Here is a 22,861-nt window from a genome sequence, read left to right as displayed (position 1 = left end):
AGAATCATTGCCTCCAAGGAGTAGCCTGGTTTGACCCTCTCCGGGATGAATCTGCTTGTTTTCTTCGCAGTCCAGGGTAAATTCAATACTCTTCTCCAGCACCACAGCTCAAAAGCATCAATTCTCCTTCATCCTCCCTAGTCATTGTCCAACTCTCTGATGAATAATAAGCGATTGCAAAGACCATGGCCTGTATCAGGTGCACCTTAGTCTCCAGAGACACACCGTTGCTCTTGAGTACTTTAGAGAGGTCATTAGCAGCAGACTTGCCCATCGCAATACGCTTTTTGATTTCCTGGCTGCTGGTGCCAAGAGTGTTGACTGTGGAGCCGAGCAAACTGAAGCTGTGAACAATCTCAATCTCTTTGCCATCCATCCCGATTTTACAATAGGAAGAATAAAATCCATTTAGAAGGCACAGAAGTGGAGACATAAGGGGTGGAATGTTGTAAAGGACTTTTTCCCAGCAAAACTATGTTTGAACTGAAATCTAAAGGGTTATTGACAATCTTACTCACTTATTGTGGTTAAGTCAGAGCTGACTCATAGTTGACCCACCAGTGAATTTTCAGAGGGAATAAGGTTGCCTATTTTTGTCCTGCAGAGCTGACAGCGGATTTGAACCTGTCACTTTTAGATTAGCAGCACAACTCTCTACGAACTACAGCACCAGAGTTCTGTGATAGCAGTCTGGGAGAGTAGCAAAGCATGGCCTGTGAAAGAAGTCTGCTTTTTATAGGATATTTGAGAAAGCCAGGAAGTCTCGGAAGCATAAAGAGCAAAATGAAGAGAAGAAAGAGTTAGTGGAGAAAAGCAAGTTAATGCATATCAGGAAAAATGAAGTTTTAGAAAAGAACAAACAAAACAGCTATAATTCTTTCTTAACTACAATAGGAAGGTGCCGATTGGCATTAGATTATCGTCTTAATTATGTAGAGTTCAGTGTAACAAAAAACAAAAACAAAATAAACCAAACCAACTTCACCACAAATGGGTAGCTTTAATAAAATTTATTTTCCATAGTTCAGGAGACTAGCAGATCTGAATTCAGGATGCCAACTCCAGGGCAAAGCTTTTTTTCTCTCTGTAAGGTCTGGAAGAAAGTACTTGTTTTTGAGTTTATACTCCTGTGACTTGGCGTTATTTCAACCCATCTCTGCCCTACTGGGTGGTTTAATCTCTTTTAAATCTCAAAAAGACATGGTCTTGTGCTGTAGTCTATCAACCTGCACTGCTAACACAAAGATCATGCTTCTTTACTCGTTTGAATCCATCAGCTGCTTCATGGGAGAAACGTGAAGTCTCCTCCAACTGCAATTTACAGTTTTGGAAAACCAATAGTGGGCCTTTGAGTGGGAAGTGCCTTGTTGGCAGTATGTTTGGGTTTTGTGTATACCTCAAAAACTATTTACTAAAAATATACTCTATATTATGCTACCTCATTAACATATCAAAAATGGCTCATTCCCAAATGATATTAAAACCACTGGCATAGAAGTTAGTATTTGGGCTGCTCCTCAGCGACAGTACCAGCAGAGGCAGCAATGCGCGCCGTGGTGCAGCACACGAGGCTGAAGCCGGAGCATGGGCGGCCGGCAGCAGTGCGGACCCACCATGAAATTTCCTGCAAAAAACAGGATGACTATTTAGAATGACCTGAGTATTTCATGGCAGTGGCTTTCCTATCACCACAGAGAAGCAAAGATCCAAATTCCCAAGTTGGAGCCTGCATTGTAAACACAGAAAACAAGATTGCTGGGATTGGTTACAATGGGATGCCAAACAGGTGCAGTGATGATTTGCTGCCTTGGAGGAGAAGGGCAGAGAACAAGCTGGAAACCAAGTACCCTTATGTGTGCCATGCCGAGCTGAATGCCATTATGAACAAAAATTTGGCTGATGTGAAAGGCTGCACCATGTATGTCGCCTTGTTCCCATGTAATGAATGTGCTAAACTCATTATCTAGGCAGGTATCAAGGAAGTTATTTTCATGTCTGTTAAATACCATGATAGCGATGAGACACCAGCTGTGAGGCTCATGTTTGATATGGCTGGGGTGACTTTCAGGAAATTCACGCCCAAGTGCAGCAAGATTGTCATTGACTTTGATTCAATTAACAGCAGACCTAGCCAGAAGCTTCAGTGAGTTACATCATTAAATCTCCAGAAGATTGGGATTATCCTCTTCTAAGTAGCTGCTAATGCCTTTCATCTTGAAGTTATACATAACTTTTTAGTAGCCAGTGCAGCAAAAGTAAAGACTATAAAGCCTCAAATCTTCCTCCCTGTCTCGCTTGTCACATGGAATCTGCATAGTTCTGGGTGAGGGCGCCTCCTTCCCCAGCCCCTGTCGATGTTGGGAGCCCTATGGAGGGTTGTCAGTCCCCTGCCGTCCGCTGCATTCCAGCAGCCACTCTTCACTCCTGCATGTGCTGGAAGCACAAATAAATGACTGCTGTGCTCTTTGTGAGGATGAGCACCTATATTTGAACATCTGGCCAAATGAAGCGTAACATGCAGTACCATTGAGGGGTAGGGTGGGGGACAGGGCCTAAATGACAGGAGCATGAAATTATATGGTGAACCCCCACCCCAAACAAAGAATTTAGCTGATATCCTGACAGGTGACAAGTGGTGTCAAATCACATTTGCTTTATGTGCCTCTGTTGCCCCGACCCATGCAGGGTAGTGGCATAGTGTCCCTTCTGGACTGGTTGGGGGACTCCTGTTTTTGCCTGTTATGTTTGATCTCTTGGTCATATGGAGCTCGTGGTTGATTTCAACCTCGTGTAGGAGAGCGGTGCACTCCCAGGACATGTTCTCTTGGGGTTGGGATTGAATGGAGAGAAGAGGTAGAGTGCCCCCCCCCCCCCGTTTGTCTCTGTGTAGGAGCTCACTGTCCTTCCTTCACTGCTGGCACTGTTCACTTCCATGGCTGCTGCTGTACAACCAGAGAAGAAACTCGTTTCTATCCTGTAAGTGAAATTTGAGGCATTCAGCCCATCTGGAGGCAGTTTCTTCCAGATCTGTTGGTGAGAGGAGCTCATTTGTGCTGCGGGCACTGTACCTTCCTCTACACAAACAGCACCTTCCTAATCTCTGAGAGTGGGCACGTGCTGTGCTTCTCATCTTTAATCGCATTTAATTTCATTAAACACGTTCAGCACCATTGTTGAGAAAATGATTTCTTCATCCTAAAGATTATTACCTTTTAAAGGGTTCTTACATATTTGTGAATTTTTAGTTTGTCTCTTGAGGTTTCTATACTCCATTCTAGTTTGTAATTTGGCTCTTTACCAATATTATTAAAACCTTACTAAAATCTTAAAAAAGAGAAGTTAGTATTTGCAGCACATCATTTAAAGCCATCATTTAATCCATAGCAATTATTCTACTTGATTCTTGTACTGTTTCTTATATATGAGACTAAGAGAATATATTTGTAATGTTTAACAACAATATTAATATAAAACATTTTTTGCAGTTTTGGGACCTTTTATTCAATTAAGTCTGGTTCTGATCCAGTACACTTGACTGGGAGTATATCTAATTTCTATTAGTTAAGATGGGAAGGATCTTACCTGGTAAGGTAAGAGGAAGATGGCTGTGAAGAAAACACCATTGCTCCTCTCACTGCTTCTCTCCTATAGGTTTGGATTGTCCTCTGTGCTATGTTACTAGAATTCATAACGGACATTTGTTGTTGCTGATTGACTTCTAGTTGAGCACTACTCATCGTGACCTTATGAACAAAAGGCCCGAAACCCTTCTACAGCTATCAATGTTTATCAAAGTTCATAGTCTCTGGATGCATGTTGTTTAGAAAGTGGATGCCACTCCTGCTTCCAAAATGGACTTTTAGAAAGGTTAAATTTTAACTATTTTTAGTAAGTATGTTATACTATTATGATTTCTGTATAAATCCTACTCTGTTATAAAATTGTAATTTAATTTGTGGCATCACTTTTTCATAAAATAATTTTAATAGTTTTTAAATAATGTTGTGGTTTTGTGAAACGCATTAAGGTTTTATTTGCCTTGATGAAACGTTCAATAGATTTTAGGGCCCTATTTGATAGCCGACAGAATAAAGCATTGAGTTCTTTTAACTTGTACATTATCTTTCAACAAGCTAAGAATTTTGTAACATTACTGACACTTTCCCCATGATAACACATCCTTAGTTTCTATTGATTCTAATGTTAATGATGTTAAAAAGTTTCAGCCCTTAATATAATGCCTATAAATTTTATTTATTTGTTATCTTCATTATAACAAGAACATTGTAATACATTTTAGAGTGGTTTATTTGATCTAACAGTGTGGTGTAGAATTTTTTTAGACTGACTTATCTATCTATTACCTTAGTCACTTCTTAACCCTGCCCCCGCCCCTCAGGCAGGTGGTATCAAATTTCCTCAACTGTAGATGTGTGGTCCACAGTCGATCAGCATCTTCAATATCATCACTTGAGCACAACCTAAGAGACAGAGCAGAATGTAGCCAGGCTAGCAAAGTGTAGCCTGATGAAGTTTGGATCAAAGCCTTTGAGATGGAGCCAGAGCTAGAGGTTTTGCTTGCTGGATGATTGAGGGAAGAGCTGCTACTGAACTTGGACTTTCTCTGTCTAATATCTTTTGCATTTCTTTCCCATCTGTAAATCCTAGGACTGTGAGTAAAAAGAGGTTTTGTGAAGTCTGTATGATAATTTGGAATGAATTTTAGAACCAATAATTATCAGAAGTAGGTGCAGTAGCAGTAGATGCACAGGGGGCTATGCCTGACCCTAAAGGGATCAGTTTTATACCATGGATGTTGTTGATAAAGACAGTTTCCCTTTGTGGAGTTAGTAGAGGTCTGACTTGGCCTTATCCATGTTGCCCTTTACTCCCTTTACAGTTCATGTTAGAAGCTATAGGATTCCTTGCAATGGCCACATAGAAACATGGGATTTTGTAAACTTGGGGTTGGGAAGTTCAGATTAAAAGCTTACTTTTGCTTCTACTAAGATGGAAAGAGAAGTAGAGAAACATCTTTTTGGCCAGAGACAAAAAGAGAATAAAGATGAAATTGAGAATTTCTTTAAAAGTCTATGTATTGATCCCCCATATTATAAAAATGAATATGAAGGGCTTGTAACCTTATAATATATTGTAAAAATATAATGAATGTGAGTTGTAGAGAGATGTACTTGAGATATTTGATGTATTTTGGTGTATTCTTCTACACAGCAATGCTAATGAATACTGCATATTGTTACATTGAGATACATTGCAGACTATGAAAAGCATATAAGCCTGCCTGCCTTCAGCTTGCACTTAGCCAGATGCAATAAAAGGGAAAATTTTTCCTGAAGAAATGTTTGTAATAAGTAATAGAACTTAATATAGAGCATGTGGCTTAGCCTAGGAAAGATTAAGCCGGTCCAGTATTCGGAAAAGAGTTATAGTCGAAAGAAGACAAGTAGAAAAATAGAGACTTTACCGATGCACTGAGGCAAGGTAAAGCTAGAGTCCACCAAAGCTCCTTTCTGGGAGCTGAAGTTAAAGGAGGCTGGTGAATACGCTTTACTCATGGTGACAAACTGGACCCATTTGATGAGTGAAAGTGGGAGGCATCCAGGTCGTCTTACAGGATCGAAGTGAAAGGAAGCTGGGAAGTACGCTTAATTCATGATCAGCACCTGGATCCACTTGATGTGTGAAAGTGGGAGGAACACAATAATGACAAGACAGGCTGAGTTTGGACATGTTTATTTGGTACTACACACTTAGCATGATGAATAGATAAATGAACAAGGGTTACCGGCCTTTGAGACAGGGAACCTTGATGATCCTTGATCTATTGAATTAGTCCAAGTGGGGCTAAGGCTGAGTAAATGTACCAGCTGATCTGAAACACAGGAAGAAATGGGGACTCCTGAGTTTTCAGTTGATGTGCATTTGGATTTAGCTGTGAATGGATGGGGATGAATTGGCCAGAAGCCAAGCAGATGAGATGTTTTATTTTGTGAGCTTATGTTGATTGTTGTAGTCTTATGGTTTGCTCTGGATTGGACTTTTGTTTATAGATGTGCATGCTTAAAGTTTCAATAGAAGATTCTTCAAAGAAAGAGACATGCTTGTTTCCTGAGAGTACACAGGTTTGATGTTGGTGTTGGTAGGTGCCCTCAAATAAAGAACGACTTATAGTGACCCTATGAACAACAGATCCTACCCTGTGCCATTCTCACAGTTTCTGACATAATTCTCACATTTTCTGACATACTTGAGGCCTTTGCTGCAGCCATTGTGTTAATTCATCTCATTGAGGGTTTTCCTCTCTTTATCCAAACCTCCATCTTTCCAAGCACAATGTCCCTTTCCAAGGAATAGCAAATAAGGCCAAAGTATGTGAGACGAGGTTTTGTCATGTTTGCCTCCAACAAACACTGCTGTACTTTCTCCAACATATACATATGTTTTGCCATTCCATGGAATATGCAGTCCTCTTCTCTAACAGCACAGTTCAAAGGCATCGATTCTTCTTCTGTCATCTTTATTCATTGCCAGCTCTTAGATGCACTGGTAGTGACTGAAAGGACCATGTCCTGAGTCATGCAAACTTAAGTCATCAAACTGACATCATTACTCCTCAGAAATTCGGAGGCATGTATGACTACAGTTTCTCTCAGAGTAGTGTGTGTCTCCTGAGTTCTTGATTGCTAAAACCAAGGGTGAGGACTGCGAGTCCATTTAAGATAAAGTCATTGACAACCTTTTCTTTTCTCCATCTATTATGATGTTGTCTATACATCCTGTGGTGACAATACTTGTTTTCTTGACATTGAGATGCAACCCATATTGAGGCTGTACTCTTTTATCTTTAGAAGCAAGAGCTTCAAGCTCTCCTCATTTTCTTATTTTTTTTTTTAATATATCCCTGGCACACTCCTTTATTGATTTTGAACCATGCAGTGTTCTCTTGCTCTGTTCAGATAAAAGCTTCTTGATCTAGATATAAGAGTTGCATGAGTACAATGAAATGCTCTGGGATTCCCATTCTTCTCAATGTTAATCACAATTTGTTGTGTGGATCACAATACCTTTCCATAGTTGATATAACACAAGTTTGTCTCTCTTTGACTTTCATTAAGTATGTTTTAAAGAGATAAAAACAATTCAGTATTTATCTGACTGGACTATGAATATTTCTTAACCAAATGGAACTGTTACCTGTGTATTTCACAGTTGGGAGGGAGCCCTGGGACATAGTCTACAGCAAGTTGTGCGGTTAACTCAAAGATGGTGCAAATACAGCAGGACTTACATGGGAGAAAAAGAAGCAATCTTCTCCCTTTGTGGTTTACAACCTTGGAAAGCTCACCAAAGGTTGCTGTGGTTGGAAATGACTCGATAGTAGGAGTTTGCATGGTTTTTGCGTGTTTTTTCATTGTTTATTTGTTTGGTTGGTTTTTTAAAAAAAATACAGTTTAGACAATCTTGTGACTTAGTCTACAGGGTGTGTTTCTGCTAGCTAGAAGGCTGCATATCTCTAGCGGTGTGATTCCTCAGCAGCTTTCTCCTGTTAAGATTTCCAGCCCCAGAAACATGGTGGAGGGTCACGGGGTGGGGGGGTGGGTGGGGAGTTGTTATGGGTCAGGACCAACCTGATGGCAGAGGGAGAATGGTTAAGAAACACCTGGAGTTAATCAGACATAAAAGTCAATATCTGAATTTTCAGTCTCTTGCAATTGAGGTTTTCAACTTTGAGGATGTAGATCTTAGGACTTGAGAGCGACTTAAAGGAATCAGGGTATTTTTTGTGTCTGTTAAACATCATCTGTGTACAGAATCCTTCTTTGCTAAAAGGAGAGCATTCCAGAAGGATGTCTGTGTTTTATCCACTATGCTCTCCTCACTTACAGTGAGCAAGATTGTATCATTTGCATAACATAACTTATTTATGAATCTTCCATCCTTGGTGTTACATTCTTCCTCAAAGAGTCCAGCTTCTCTAATGATATTTTAGCATACAGATTTAACAGGTATGGGGGGGGGAGAAATACAACCTTGACACACATTTTCCTTAATTTTAAACTACATAGTGTTCCCTTGGTCTGTTCAGTCTGTTCACACAATAGCCTTTTTCATCTAGGTATAGGTTTTGCATAAGCACAAATAAGTGTTCTAGGATTCCTATTCTTCTCAATGTTAGACACAATTTGTTATTATCCATACAATTAAATGCCTTTACATAGTCAATAAAGCACAAATAGACATTCTTCTTTCTAATGAGCACAATTAAGTGTTCTGGGATTTCCATTCTTTTAAATGTTAGCCATGACTAGTTATGATCCACAGAGTTAAATGCTTTTGCTTAGTCAATGAGGCACAAATAGATATTCTTCTGGTATTCTTTACTTTTCACCAGGATCCATCTACATCAATAATTACATTCCCGGTACCATGGCTTCTTCTAAATCCCACTTGAATTTCTGAGTGTTCTCTACCTGTGTACTGTTCTAGAATTTTTTGAATGATCTTTAGCAGTATTTTACTTGCATGTGCTATTAATGATATTGTTTGATAGTTTTCATATTCTGTTGGATCATGTTTCTTGGGAATCGGAGCAAATATGGACATTTTTCAATCTATTGGCCAGATAGCAGCCTGGCCAATGGAAAATATGATATTTCTTGAAATATTTCACTGTCAGCCAATTCTTTTTGATATGGTGATTCTGTTTATTTTCCCTATCATCTTATGATGCTTCCTGGATCATTCAAGATTTTGCCACAGTACCTTTCAGTAATGTAACTCAAGGCTTGGTTTTATTTCTTAGTTCTTTAAAACTATAAAGGCAATTAAAATACTATGTAACATGGGAGAATCTAGATAAGATGTGTATAAATGTCCAAAAGAGAAAGGAGAAGGTGGAAGGGGTGGAAAAGGGGGACAGCACAATTTAGCGAGCAACACATCTTTTGCTTTCTTGACTTGTATTTCCATAGTTTTGATTTTAAATCCATGTAAAATCAAGTCAGTGACAACCTCAATCTTTTCTCCATCTGTCATGAAGCTGTCTATTAGTCCAGTAGCAAATATTTGCTTTCTTAATGTTGAGACTTATTGAAAGCTATAATATTTGATGTTTCGCAGTAAGTGTTTCAAATCCTCTTCAGTTCTGCAAGAAAGATTTTGACATCTACATAACCCAGGTTACTGATGAATCTTCCTCCAATACAAATGCCATGTTTTTTCTTCATATATTCCAGACTTTTTACTGATTTACTCAGCATTCAGATTGAATAGGTATGGAGAAAGGATACATCCTTGATGCACAACTTTCCTGATTCTAAACTATGCTGAACAGTTCCTGTTTGGGAAATTATTTCTTGGTCTATGTATAGATTTTATATGAGAAAGTGTTTCAAACACTGATTGAAGGAAGAAAAGACTCAATTGAAACTTTGACAAGGAGAACAGAATAGAGAACTATATAAAGCATAGTGCAGCCATCTTGAACATTTAACACATGTGGCTTGGGGGCTGGGGAACCCAGGATGCCTGTGACAGGGGCAGTAGTATTCACTCAGCTGAAGAGGTCCAAGCTTCCCCTGTCCTCATGTGGCTACTCTCCCCCTCCACTACTCACTAAGTAGCAGGCAGTGTTCCCCTCTACAAGGCCCAGTTCTACCTCAGGCTACAGCCATAAGTTTTGCATCCAGAGCTGGAAGCTTTCAGAGGATCCTTTAAAAAATCTGCAGACTGTACCACACCTGGCCTTGAATTAGCCTCCAGATAAATAGGGTAACTTCCCTCTTACTGGGCTCCTTTACCCTACACACTGCACAGTCACATATGATCGCATATGAACTTGTGAGATAGACACTGACTTCCTCTTTATGCCAGTCATCTCTGACTGGGCATTATACCCTGCCTGCAACCATCTGCTGGACTGGTAAGATACTATCTCTCGCTGGGTCAACTAGCTGAGGCTTTACTGAGGCCAGCAGAAACTCTGCCCTAGGCTGAGTGCCCTAACCATTGACATATGATTGAGACAGCCTAGACTAGAAGAGGTATTATCTGTGGTCTGTCTTACATCTTGAGGCTTTGATCCTGAGATGAGCAGAACTCAGACCTGACTAGATACTCCAACTCCTGTCTTCTGCATTCTGTCAGGTATACTGTCCCAGGCCAGACTGTTTTCTATTGCTGTTAGCATATATGTTTGTTTTAAGATATTTATATACTTGTTTGTTTTATGATTTTCATTTATAGGCAGATACTTATCTGTCAGTTTATTGTATTGGGGAGGGGTGATTTGCATGCTGTTGTTAATTTTATAATTTACATTTATATATGCTTGCTTGTTTATAGTTTGTTCACATTGGTTAAGCACTTTTCTGCCAGTTTACTGTACTGGGGTAACTTAAATGTTGCTGTGACACTGTAAGCTATGCCATCAGTATGTCAAATACCAGCAGGAATATCATTGCTGATATCAGATGGCCCCTGGCTGAAAGCAAAGAAGAGCATAAAAGTGTCTAGTTGTGCTTTATTGACTATGCAAAGGCATTTGACTGTGTGGGGATCATAACAAAATATGGCTAGCATTGAGAAGAATAGGAATCCCAGAACACTTAATTGTGCTTGCATGAAACCTATTCCTAGGCCAAGAGGCTATTGTGTGAACACAGGAATGAAACGCTACATGGTTTAAAATTAGGAAAGCTGTTTGTCAAAGTTACATCCTTTCTCCATAAGTATTTAATCTGTATGTTAAGTAAATTATTCAAGAAATGTGACTCTTTGGAGAATAATGTAGTATCAGGATTGGAGGAAGATTCATCAATAAACTTTGTTATGCAGATAATGCAACTTCGCTTACTGAAAGTGATAAAATCTTTTAGTACTTGCTGCGGAAGATTGAACGTGGAAAACTTCAATTTATATTACATCTCAATGTCAAGAAAACAAAAATCCTCACCACTGGATTAATGGGAAACATCACGATAAATAGAGAAAAGTTTCAAACTGTCAATGACTTTATCTTACTTGGATCCACAACCAGTATACCTGGTACCAGCAGTTAGAAGTTCAGGAGATGCATTGCACTAGGAAAGTCTATAGACAGGGACGTCTTCAAATTATTGGGGAGCAATGATGTCAGTTTGATGTTTCAGGTGTGCTTGATTCAGGCCACGGTCTTTTCAATCAGTTGCTATGCATATGAAAGCTGGAAAATAAATTGATGTTGTTGTTGTTATGTGCCGTCGAGTCGCCTGCGACTCATAGCGACCCCATGTACAACAGCCCTAAATCCTGCCCTATCCTGTGCCAATCGCACTGCCTCTGACACACCCATCCCGATTACCCCAGTCACCGAATCAATCCACCTCATAGAGGGTCTTCCCCTCTTGCGCTGTCCCTCTACTTTCCCCAGCATGATGTCCCTCTCCAAGGACCTGTCTCTCCTTATAACATGTTCAAAGTATGTCAGACGAAGCCCCAGAATCCTTGCCTCCAAGGAGTAGCCTGATTTAACCCTCTCTAGGATGAATCTGTTTGTTTTCTTGGCAGTCCATGATACATTCAATACTCTTCTCCAGCACCACAGCTCAAAGGTGTCAATTCTCCTTCTATCCTTCCTAGTCATTGTCCAACTCTCCAATGCAAAACAAGTAATTGCAAAGACCATAGCCTGTATCAGATGCACCTTAGTCTCCAGAGTGACACCATTGCTCTTCAGAACCCTGAGAGGTCCCTAACAGCAGACTTCCCATCACAGTATGTTTTTGATTTCCTGGCTACTGGTGCCACGAGTGTTGACCATGGAGCCGAGCAAAATGAAGCTGTGAACACTCTCAATCTCTTCGTCATCCATCCTGACGCTGCCAATTGGTCCAGTGGTGAGAACCTTTGTCTTCTTGACATTGAGCCTCAATCTATATTGGAGGCTGCAGTGCTTGACCCTCTGCAGCAAGAGCTTCAGGTCTTCCTCAGTTTCAGCAAGCAGGGTTGTGTCATCTGCATAACGCAGATTGTTAATAGATCTTCCACCAATCCTGACACCACACTTCTCCTCATAGAGCCCAGCCTCTCAGATAATCTGTTCTGCATACAGAAATAAAAATACAGAAAATAAATAAGAATGACAAAAGAAGATTTGATGCCTTTAAACTGTGGTGTTGAAAAAGAATACTGAGTGTCCTATGGATTGTCAAAAGGACAAGCAGATACATCTTGGAGAAGGTACAGTCAAAGCGCTCTTTGGAGGCAAAGATGATAAAGCTGCATCTCAGATACTTTGGGCTTGCTGCTAAGAGAGGTTATTCTTTGGAAAGGGACATCATGCTTGGAAAAGTGGAGGGATAGTGAAGGAGAGAAACACCCTCAGCCAGGTAGATTGATACAATGACTGCAGCAACAGACTTGAAGGTGTCAGGTATTGTGTGGTTGTCATAGGATAACACAGGGTTCAGATCTGTTGTTCATAGGGTCACTATGAGCTACACTCAATTGGAAAGCACTTAACAACAAAGAGAGGAAGATCCTAGATGAGGTGAATTGACACAGTGATTGTGGCAATGTGGGCAGGTTATGTCCAATAAAAATGGTGAGATTGGCTCAGGATAGTGCAGGATTCAGGGCTATTGTTCATAGGGTTGCTATGAGTCATAGTCGACTTGATGGCATCTAAAAACAACCTAGAGGAGAGGATGGTGGTGATGGGTTAGTCAATTCCTTGATCCCTGGAGAATGTAGTGTACAAAGGGATTGGGGCAGAAAGAGGGGTGGCTTTCATCTTTCCTGTGATTAACCAGCTGCTCATATGAACCTACATTCCTGGATTCCCATTCTTACCTGTCATTCAAAATGGCTGCAACTTGCTATCTACAGTTTTGTGATCTGTCTATGAAGTCAATGTTTTCATTCAGTTTCTTTTTTAAATTGATGTTTGATCTAATTTATTTTTAAACTCATTTTCTAGAATTATTATCAGTATTTATCATCTTTTTTGGAAGCAGGAGTGACATCCACTTCTTAAACAACATGCCTTTATGAACTTTGATAAATGATGATAGTTAATAGAAAGGCTTCAGGCCTTTAATTCATAGGGTCGCTGAGTCGTGGTTGACTGGAAGGCAATCAACAATAACAACAACAACACCATCTTTTTGACTTATCTTATTTGTAAAGGGTCTGCTTTGCTGTTTGTCTAGTTTCCAATTTCACCCAGAAGTCCTGAAGTGAAAAAGATTTTAAAATCTAATACAGTGTTCTTTACTGTGACACTGATGTGTCAAATGCAATAATGGTTACCCATGGTGGACAGTGTTTAGTGGAGCTTCTCAGTTAAAATAAGCTTGGAAGCAGGAGTGGGATCCACTTCTGAAATGGCTTGCCTCTGAAAACTCTATGAACACAGAGAAACGTTGAAAGTTATGCAAGTGCCCAGGTCTTTCATTCATAGGGACGCTATGAGTCGTCTACAATTCGATGGTACTTAACAATAACAATAACAATAACAATAACAATAACAATAACAATAACAACATAGAGAGAGCTCTGTTGACCTAGTGGACAAAAAGTTATGCTACCAAGCCCAAAGTGGATGATTTTAATCTGCAGCCCCCAAGTCTGGTTTAAATTGGTTTTTGTCAAACATTCTTCTATGTGGTATAGCACTGGTCTGTGCATTGCTGTACAGAGGTAACTCGTGGTTGCTGTGATGCTAAACACTGTGACACTGATGTGCCAAATGCGATAATGGTTACCAATGGCGGATAATGTTTAGTGGAGCTTCCCTATTAAAACAATCTTGGAAGCAGAAATGGCACCCACTTCCTAAACAGCTTGCCTCTGGAAACTCTACGAATATGGAAAAATGATCCAAGTTATATAAGAGTTCAGGTCTTTCGCTCATAGGGTCACTATGAGTTGTCTACGACTCGATGGCACTTAACAACACAATAATAACAGTGTTCTTTAAATTGTTATTCATTTTTGGATCTTATGGAAGAAAGTTTTGTCAATTTAAGAAACTGAAGTGATGATTTTTCTTTTTAAATATTTTTTTTAGAGATATAAAACATTTTTATTTTCTTTGCTTATTTTTAAACTTTTTTCATGTGATTTGGAGGAACGTTTTTCAGAACAAATTCATTTTCTACTCAGCAATTTGTACTTTTTATTATTTTCTCTCCATTATTTTTATTTTATTGGATTGCATACACAATTTGTATATATTGTATATCATTCATTACATTGCATTTCACATATTCCTACATTCACATTGCATTTCAAATTATCACTCATGTACACTGTGTTTTATAAAATTTATCACCATTGATTTATGACTACTACTATATCATCCTTTCAGATATCTGTTGGATCTTCCCTAATTTCTTCTCACACACACACACACACTCGCACGTACCCCCGGCATACACTTTATTCACCAAACTCTATTGGCCGAGTGATTTCTTTCCCTCGTTCCCCTTTACTCCCCTCCTCACTTCCCCTTTTGCATTTCTATTCACATCTTACTAAGTATCCTTCTGTTTGTACAATAATGGTCTTTTGCAGTATTTGACCTTATGAGATTGAATTAGTAAACTCCACAGAATGCTCTCAAGATTCTCCCATGTTATGTAGAATTTTTACAAAATCATTGCTCCTTAGGGATGCACGTATTCCATTGTGTAAACATGCCATAATTTCTCAATCCATTTGTTTGTTGATGTACATTCATTTTTTTGCTCTTTTGAATAATGCTACTATGAACATACATGTATAAATCTCTGTTTGTGTCTCAGTTCTGTTTCACTAAAGTATATTCCCAGTAGTGCATTTTCAATGAAATGTTATTTCAGTGGAATTTCAATGTTCAGCTTTTTGAGAAAATCCCAAACTGACTTCCAAGGTATTGTACCATTTTATAATCCCATCAACAGGGTAAAAAGAAAACCCATAGACTGGAAAAAAACAATGGTATCTCAGAAAAGAGTCTTATATTAAAGTTACAAAATACTACCAGGCCTCTACAAAGAAAAGACTGATAACCCAATCACAAAATGGACAAAGGACATGGAAAGATTTTTCACAGAGAAAGACATTCGAATGGCCAACAGACACATAAAGAAATGCTCAAAGTCACTGGCAATAAAATAAATTAAAATCAAAACCACAATGATAAACTATTTTACCCCAATAGCAATAGAATAGTTTTAACAGGACAGCAAATGATAAATGTTGGAAAAGAAGTGGATAGATTGGCACTCTCAAGCACTGCTTGTGGGATTGTAACTTTTCTGTAATCTCCACAGTATTGGCTCCCTAGGTATGACAAGACATTCAGTCCTAATAATGCATCGGGCCCTCCGGCATGTGGCCCTCAGGTCAAATAAACTACACCAGCATGCCAGATCTAAAGGAGACATAGCCCTCACCTTGGGAACTATTGTATTATGACAGCTGTGTGGTGCAAAAGGAAGACCAGAGATAGGAAGCCATAAGATGACAGTCCAGGAGCAGAAGCTCAGGGGCAAGAATATTTTCCTTGTACTGCCTCGGTCAAAAATTCTTCCTTGATGCTGGCACATGGAATTTGGACTTAAATCCTCCTAAATGTGAGATAGGAATCAGCATGAGAGACCAGCAGCATTGCAAGGTGAAAGCTATCACAGAAGTGACTTGTGGCCTAAGCCATCATATCAAGGGGTAGCTGGGGATGGAGAGAGGGAGGTGCTGGATGGGCTAGGAGGGGGTGCAAGGGATGCTGATTTTTCAGGGAAAGGGAAGGGATAAGACACGAATGCGGGGATGAAGGCCCTGAATGTTTTGGTTATCTCTGTGAAGGGTCTTTCATCTGTTCCTGTCAGTAAAATACTTGTCAGATATTGTTAAAAAGCTAAGCATCCGTATTAAGATAGACTAGGAAGAAGGATTGGTCATCTACTTCAGAAATACAACAGGCCTTTGAAAAACCTATGTACAGTAGAGCAGACTTAGAGTAGAATAACAGAAATGTGGCAACTGAGGCTGAGCCCTCAAATTTGGAAACACAAAGAAGGAGGAACAGTTGTAAGCAGAAACTAATGATTGGAATGTGAAATGTGAGAAGCATGAATGTAGGAAAACTGGACATTAAGCGGGAAATGGAATGTGCAAATATTAACATAGGTATTGATGAAATGGAATAGATTGGCATGGGGCATTTTGAATCAGACATCATATGATGTACTATGCTGAAGATTGAAAGGTGAGAAAAAAACATGGTCTCTTTCATAGTTAAAAAGGCTGTCTCTAGATCCATCTAGAAATACAATGCTGTGAGTGACAGGATAGTATCCATATGCATACAAGGAAAACCTGTTAATACAAATATCATTCAAATTTATACACCAACAATTAGAGCCAAAAAGGAGGAAATAAATTATTTCTACCAACTGTTTCAGCCAGATATTGATCAAACATGTAATTAAGATGCATTAATAATAATGGGTGACTAGAATGCAAAAGTTGGGAACCAGGAAGAAAGATCAGTAGTTGTAAAATATGGACTTGGTGACAGAAACGAGACTGGGGATAGAATGATAGAATTCTGCAAAATCAAATACTTAGTCCTGAAAATACCTTTTATAAGAAACATAAACACAGGCTGTACACATGGATTTCCCCTGATGGTATGTGCCGGAATCAGAAAAAATTACATCTGAAGAAGGAATCTTTGGAGAAGTTCAATATCAGCAGTGAAAGGTGCTGATTGTGGAACAGAAAATCAACTACTCACATGCAAATTCAAATTAAGGTTAAGGAAAGTCAAATCAAGTCCACAGGAATCAAAGTTTGATCTTGAGTCTATCCCACCTGAATTTAACAGGAACAGGTTTGAGACCTTGAACACTCATGAACAAAAACCAGATTAGCTATGGGAGAATATAAAATCATCCATGAAAAATACACAAGGTCATTTTGAAGACAGAGGAAGAAGAAAAGACCAAAATGGATGTCAGAAGAGACTCTGAATATTGCACTTTAGAGTGCCAAGAAACCAAAGCAAAGGGAAGAAATCAAGAAGTTAAGGAGCTGAATAGAAGATTTCAAAGGGCAGCTTGGGAAGACAAAGCCAAGTATTATAATGAAATGTGCAAGGAGCTAGAGTTGGAAAATCAAAAGAACTGAATTCACTGGGCATTTGTTTTTATTTTTTATTTTATTTTATTATTGTGTGTGTGTGTGTGTGTGTGCATACCATCAAATCAGACCTGACTGGTACAGGAGGAGATTATTCCTCCTTCTCCAGCAGCGCCTCTGGTGGATTCGAACCCTGCACCTCTTGGATTGCAGTGCAGCTTCTTTCCACTAGGGCACCAGAGCTCGCCCACTGGGCATTTCTTAAACTAAGGGAACTAAAGAACAAATTCAAGCTATGAGTTGCTATGGCACATAACAACAACAACAGCAACGGGCAGAATACTGACTGATCCAGGAAGTATTGTAAGAGGATGGAAGGAGTCTAGAGAGTCACTGTACCAAAAATAATTGGTTGACACATAAGAATTTCATGAAACAACATGTGATTAAGAGGCAATGGTGATGAAGGAGAAGTTCAGGCTGCTCTCAAGGATTTGGCAAAAATATAAGGCCCCAGGAATTGATGGAACACCAACTGATATATTTTAACAAACTGATACTGCCCTGGACGTGCTTACCAGGTTGTGCCAAGAAATCTGGAGGACATCTGAGCTGTTTCCATTTTCTTCAGATGGTGAATAATCCTGCTATGAACATTGGTGTACAGGTCTCCATTTGTGCCTCAGTTCTCATTTTCTCAGGGTATATTCCACACAGTGGAATAGCTGGGCCATATAGAATGTCTATGTTCAACTTTTTGAGGAAATGACAAGCTAACTTCCAGAGCAGTTGCACTATTTTACAATTTCACCAACAACAATGTTTAAGAGTTCCTATCTCACCACATCCTCTCCAACATTTATTACTTGCTGTCCTGCTAAACTTTGCCACTGCTACTGGGATGAGATGGTATCTTATGGTGATTTTGATTTACATCTCTCTTATTGGCAGTGATTTTGAGCATTTTTTCATGTGTCTGCTGGCCATCTGAATGTCTTTTTCTGAGGATAGTCTTTCCATGTCTCTTGCCCATTTTGTAATTGGGTTATCAATCTTTTTCTTCTGGAGGACCAGGAGTATTCTGTAAACTTTTGTTAAGAGTTTGTATTCCCTTGTCTGAGATGGTCTTGCTAAATGTTTGTTCCCAGTCAGTAGGTTTTCTTTTCAACTTGTTGGAATAAAGTTTTTAATAAGCATAGAGTGTTAATCTTTAGAAGGTCCCATTCATCAATTTTATCCTCTTAAAATTGTGTATTTCTGGCAGTATTTGGCAGTCTCTTTATACTATAGCCTAGGCTGCCTAAGCTTGATCACAGTTTGTCTCTTATAAACTTTATCGGTTGGGGCTTTACTCCCAGGTCCCTGATCCACCTTGAGCTGATTTTTGTGTATTGTAATAAAATGATGATTTGAACCCACCCAGCAATGCTGTGCAAGAGTCAACAAAACTCTATAGAGGAATTTTACTCTGAAACACATAGGTTCACCATGAGTCAGAATCAGCATAAGCGGGCTTGCTGAAACTATCAAAACTACTGCTCCTTGAGAGAAGGGTCCCACCAGTTTTGCTGTAGTGGCAATCCCTGCATATTCCAGGCAACCACTTTATGTATACCTGGAGGATAGTATAGGGATCATTGTTCTGGACTTGTAATTGAAGAATATTATAAACTCATATAGGAACTTTGCTGAGTTGGAATATCAGGGCTGTCACAATGGCCAAATTTTTACATTAATCTCCAGAGTTTTGGTGGCTTAGCGGTAAGAAGCCGTACCACCAACCCAAAGGCATAAAGTTCAAATCAACCAGCTTCTCCACTGGGGAAGGATGGCCAATCTCCTCCTCTGCCTCTGAAAATCTGTTGGTGGGTCAGCTGTGAGTTGGTTTCAACTAGAGGAAATACAAGGACAATGATTTCACAGGATCTTTCCTCTGCCTCAAATGACAGAGGAGAGATATTTTAAGATTCTCGCTTAAACATATATTCTAGATAAGACTGAATGTTTCCTGAGGGATCCTGCAAAAAGCATCAGAGTGCTATCTTGAGAAATTTCTCCTTTCCTTGGGTGGATTTACGATAAAAAAAACAAAACCAAACCAAAAACCAAAAAAACCCCAAAACAATACGCAAAACTATGACCTTCGAAAAGATTCTTCTTCTGATTAAGGATGCTTTAAGTATCCTTTATTCCTGATCTGATGTGATGAACTGTCTCTGAGAAGAATTACAGATTTGAGGGCTTTCTCTGAACTTTTAGTTCTGTGGGAGTTATGAAGTGTCTTGATACAGCTTAAGGGAATAGAGGGTGGGGCTGAGGTTAGAGTGTGGGCCAATCAATGTCCGGCTTCATAATCCCATTGTTCTTAACACTGTGACTTCACTATTTTGATCACTCAAGAAGTGACAGAGTTAGGAGACAGGTATTTCCCTTCTGTCCTTTCCCACCACCCACTATGTTTTTTACCAACGCCCATTCAACCTCAAATCCTCTCCAAGGGATCCTCCTTGTAATAGGTATCCTTGGTTTTTCTCTGGGACTCTGCGTCTTTCTTTTTTTCACGTTTCTGATGTTGCGGCGATGCAAAGAGAAAAATCAAGGTGAGCTCTATAAAGTACTAAGAACTTGGGAAGAGGAGAGGATGCTAGGCAGTTGGTGACATGGGATCTGTTGTATGAAATATTAAATCCACATTTGATCTTTATATATTACTTGGAAAATGATACTGTCTTTTTCTTGGTTCAAAGTCTCATTAAAAGTCTCATTAGAACAGCCAATCAAACAGTGTCATATGTGACAGGAGTAAGTTCAGAGGTAGAGATAGGATCACAGATAAGAAACGGACTAGGAAGCATAACTAGGTACACCCTAAAAGTGGGAATAAAGTAGGGACCTAGTTGAGCTTAGAGGAGACCTGGTGTGAGCTGAGGGATAATTCAGAGACCTCGGTGTGAACACACAGAAGGTATTTCAAGATATTTGTCTCAATTTTGCCCACATCTAAATATGTTCAGTGACAGACTGTATGTGAAAACAGTGATGCCCATGAGACAAGATAGGAGGAGGGTCTGGAGCTAGGTGAATGTAACTTGTCCTGTCATAGCATGATTTTCTGCCTATAAACCATTAACTGAGGTGATTTTCACAGTCTAGCATAGCATCTCAGCCATATCATACCGGAGCATCTCTGTCCTTCATCCCAACTCCGGATGGTAATTTTGTTCATGCTCTGGAGAAACCAGCACAACTTTCTGAGCCCAAGTAAACATGGACATTTCTAAAAATAAAATATGTCAGGCCTGAGGTTCTATTCTGGATCATTATGATTTTCACATGTTCTAATTTCTCTTTTCATGTCTGCTCTTGGAATGTTTCTTACGTATCAGATGTATGTATAGGCAGAAGATAAAGGCAGCTTCAGAGATGTCCCAGTCAATGCAGGTAAATCTCTATTGGCAATAAGGATGTGATGTGGTGAGTTTTGTGGGAAACAGGCATTGAAGGGAATGAGCCTTGCATTTTCAGTCTTCTGGGTGATTTTATCTGATTCCCTGGCTGATTTCCCTTTGAGGAAACGAATTATTCTTTCTCCAAATGATCACCACTTACAACCTCTTTATCCACTTTCATGATGTTGCTGTTTACAACAGATAGAGAAATAACTCTTCACAGAATTCCTTGGCCTACCAGAAACACAAGCTAAGTTTAGAAGAGGTCATGGCACTAGAGACATTATTGCCAATGTCAGATGAATCTTGGCAGAAAGCAGAGTACCAGAAGAATGTCTATCTGTGCTTCAATAACTATGCAAAGGCATTTGACTGTGTGGGTCACAACAAATTGTGGCTAACCTTGAGGAAAATAGGAATCCCAGAACATATGATTGTGCTTCTGCAAAACCTATACTTGAACCAGGAAGCAGTCCTTAGAACAGAGAAGGGAAACACTGCATGGTTCAAAATCAGGAAAGGAGTGCTTCAGGGATGCATCCTATCTCTCCATACCTTTTCAATCAATGTGCAGAACAAATCATTCAGGAAGCGGGGTGGTATAAGGAGGAATGTGGCATCAAGATTGGAGAAGATTCATTAACAGCCTATATTATGCAGATGATACAACCTTCATTGCAGAAACTGAAGAAGACCTGAAGCACTTACTGTAAAGGTCAAAGAGAATAGTCTTTAATATGAATTGATACTCAACATCAAACAGACAAAAAATTCTCACCAGTGATAGATAGATAAGAGATTGAGGATGTTAACAAATACAGCTTGCTTGGTTTCACAATCAACGCTCTTAACACCAGCAGTCAGGAAATCAAAAGATTAATTGAATTGGGAAAATCTGATGTCAGGGACCTCTCTAGAGTGCTAAAAAGCAACGATGTCAGTAGAGAGACCAAGGTGTGCTTAATACAGGCCATGGGTCTTAACAATTACTTGTTATGCTTCAGAGAGTTGGACAATAGCTAAGGATGACAGAAGAAGAATTGATACCTTCAAGTTGTGGTGCTGGAGAGGAATCGAATATACCATGACCTCCAAGAAATCAAATAGATCTGTGAAACCAAGTCTTTCCTTGGAGGTTAGGATTTTGAAGCTCTGTATGTACTTAGGTCATATGGCCAGGAGAGAGTGGTCTTTGGAGAATGACATCATGCTTGGAAGGGTGGAGGAACAGAGCAGAAGATGACCCTGGATGAGATGGATTGATACAGTAACTGGGACAATGGGAGTTGGTGTTTTGGAATTAGTAAGGCTGGCTCAGGACAGGGCCGGATTTAGAGCTGCTGTACATAGGGTCACTATGGGTCACAGGTGACTCGATGGCACAAAACAACTTGTGAAAAATATTTCTCAGACAATGAAATTGATAGTTTTTATTCTTTTGAAATTTTCCAAATGTTGTTTATTTTGTGCAGAAATATTATCAGTCTGGGTCCTAAGGGATGCTATGTTTTCATCTAGTTCTTGACTTTTACACTGCCTCTAGAGATTCTGGTCTTAAGGTCATAACTGAAACCATTAATTTATTTCAGGTTAGTTTTTATATCCCTCAAGGAAAGACCTGGGAAAGCACAAATGGAACAAATGAATCTCAGAATGATGATGCTGAACTGGGAGACACTGGAATGTCACTTGAAGAGTAAATTTATCTGTATGGAAATTGGTTATGCTTTTATAAAGATGACAGGCTCAGAAAATATCATGATCTATGTTCAAATAAAGTAATGCTGACCTGTGTTCCCTATTTATATGCTATCTAATAATAAATACTTTGATCTTCTTGGATTAGTCCCTCATTCTTAAAAAAATTGTGAACATCTATGACTTAACACAAATTACTTTTAAAGTATTCATACCCTTACCACTTTAACATAAATATACATGCTTTTCTTTCTTAAGTGATATTCTAGGTGAGGTCCTATATAGGGAGAAGCTGAATCTACCTCAAGATTACCTCACAATAAAGACACTTGAATATATCAAAATGCTTGGTCCTTATATAACTTTTATTATATAACTCTTCCTCTTTTTAAATTTTTTTTTTTATCATTAATTTCAATGAAAATTTACAGAGACTTTGGGTTTCCATTCATTCATTGTTGGGAGGGATTGTAAAACATTGAAAGAATTTTTCTTTTACTTTTCCAAGAAGGTAGTGTACTAGGTAGGGGGCAGGGTTGGGAAGGGGGAAAAGTGCAACAATGAATGAATGGAAATCCAAAGTCTCT

The 22,861-nt window shown here is 39.3% G+C and overlaps 1 protein-coding gene and 1 pseudogene across 1 annotated transcript in view; one reads left to right on the top strand and one right to left on the bottom strand.

The window, feature by feature from the left end:
- The window catches only part of LOC102863260, a 475,179-nt gene that overhangs the window by 278,615 nt on the left and 173,703 nt on the right, over window positions 1-22,861 (bottom strand). The gene's annotated exons all lie outside the window — the stretch shown is intronic.
- Window positions 1,585-2,147, top strand: LOC102843150 (annotated as a pseudogene).

Source organism: Elephantulus edwardii, unplaced genomic scaffold (assembly GCF_000299155.1).
Source record: "Elephantulus edwardii isolate Elephantulus edwardi_28Jun2011 unplaced genomic scaffold, EleEdw1.0 scaffold00096, whole genome shotgun sequence".
NCBI lineage: Eukaryota > Metazoa > Chordata > Mammalia > Macroscelidea > Macroscelididae > Elephantulus > Elephantulus edwardii.
The sequence above is the reverse complement of the archived record's forward strand: the minus strand, read 5'-3'. Positions and strand labels throughout refer to the sequence as shown.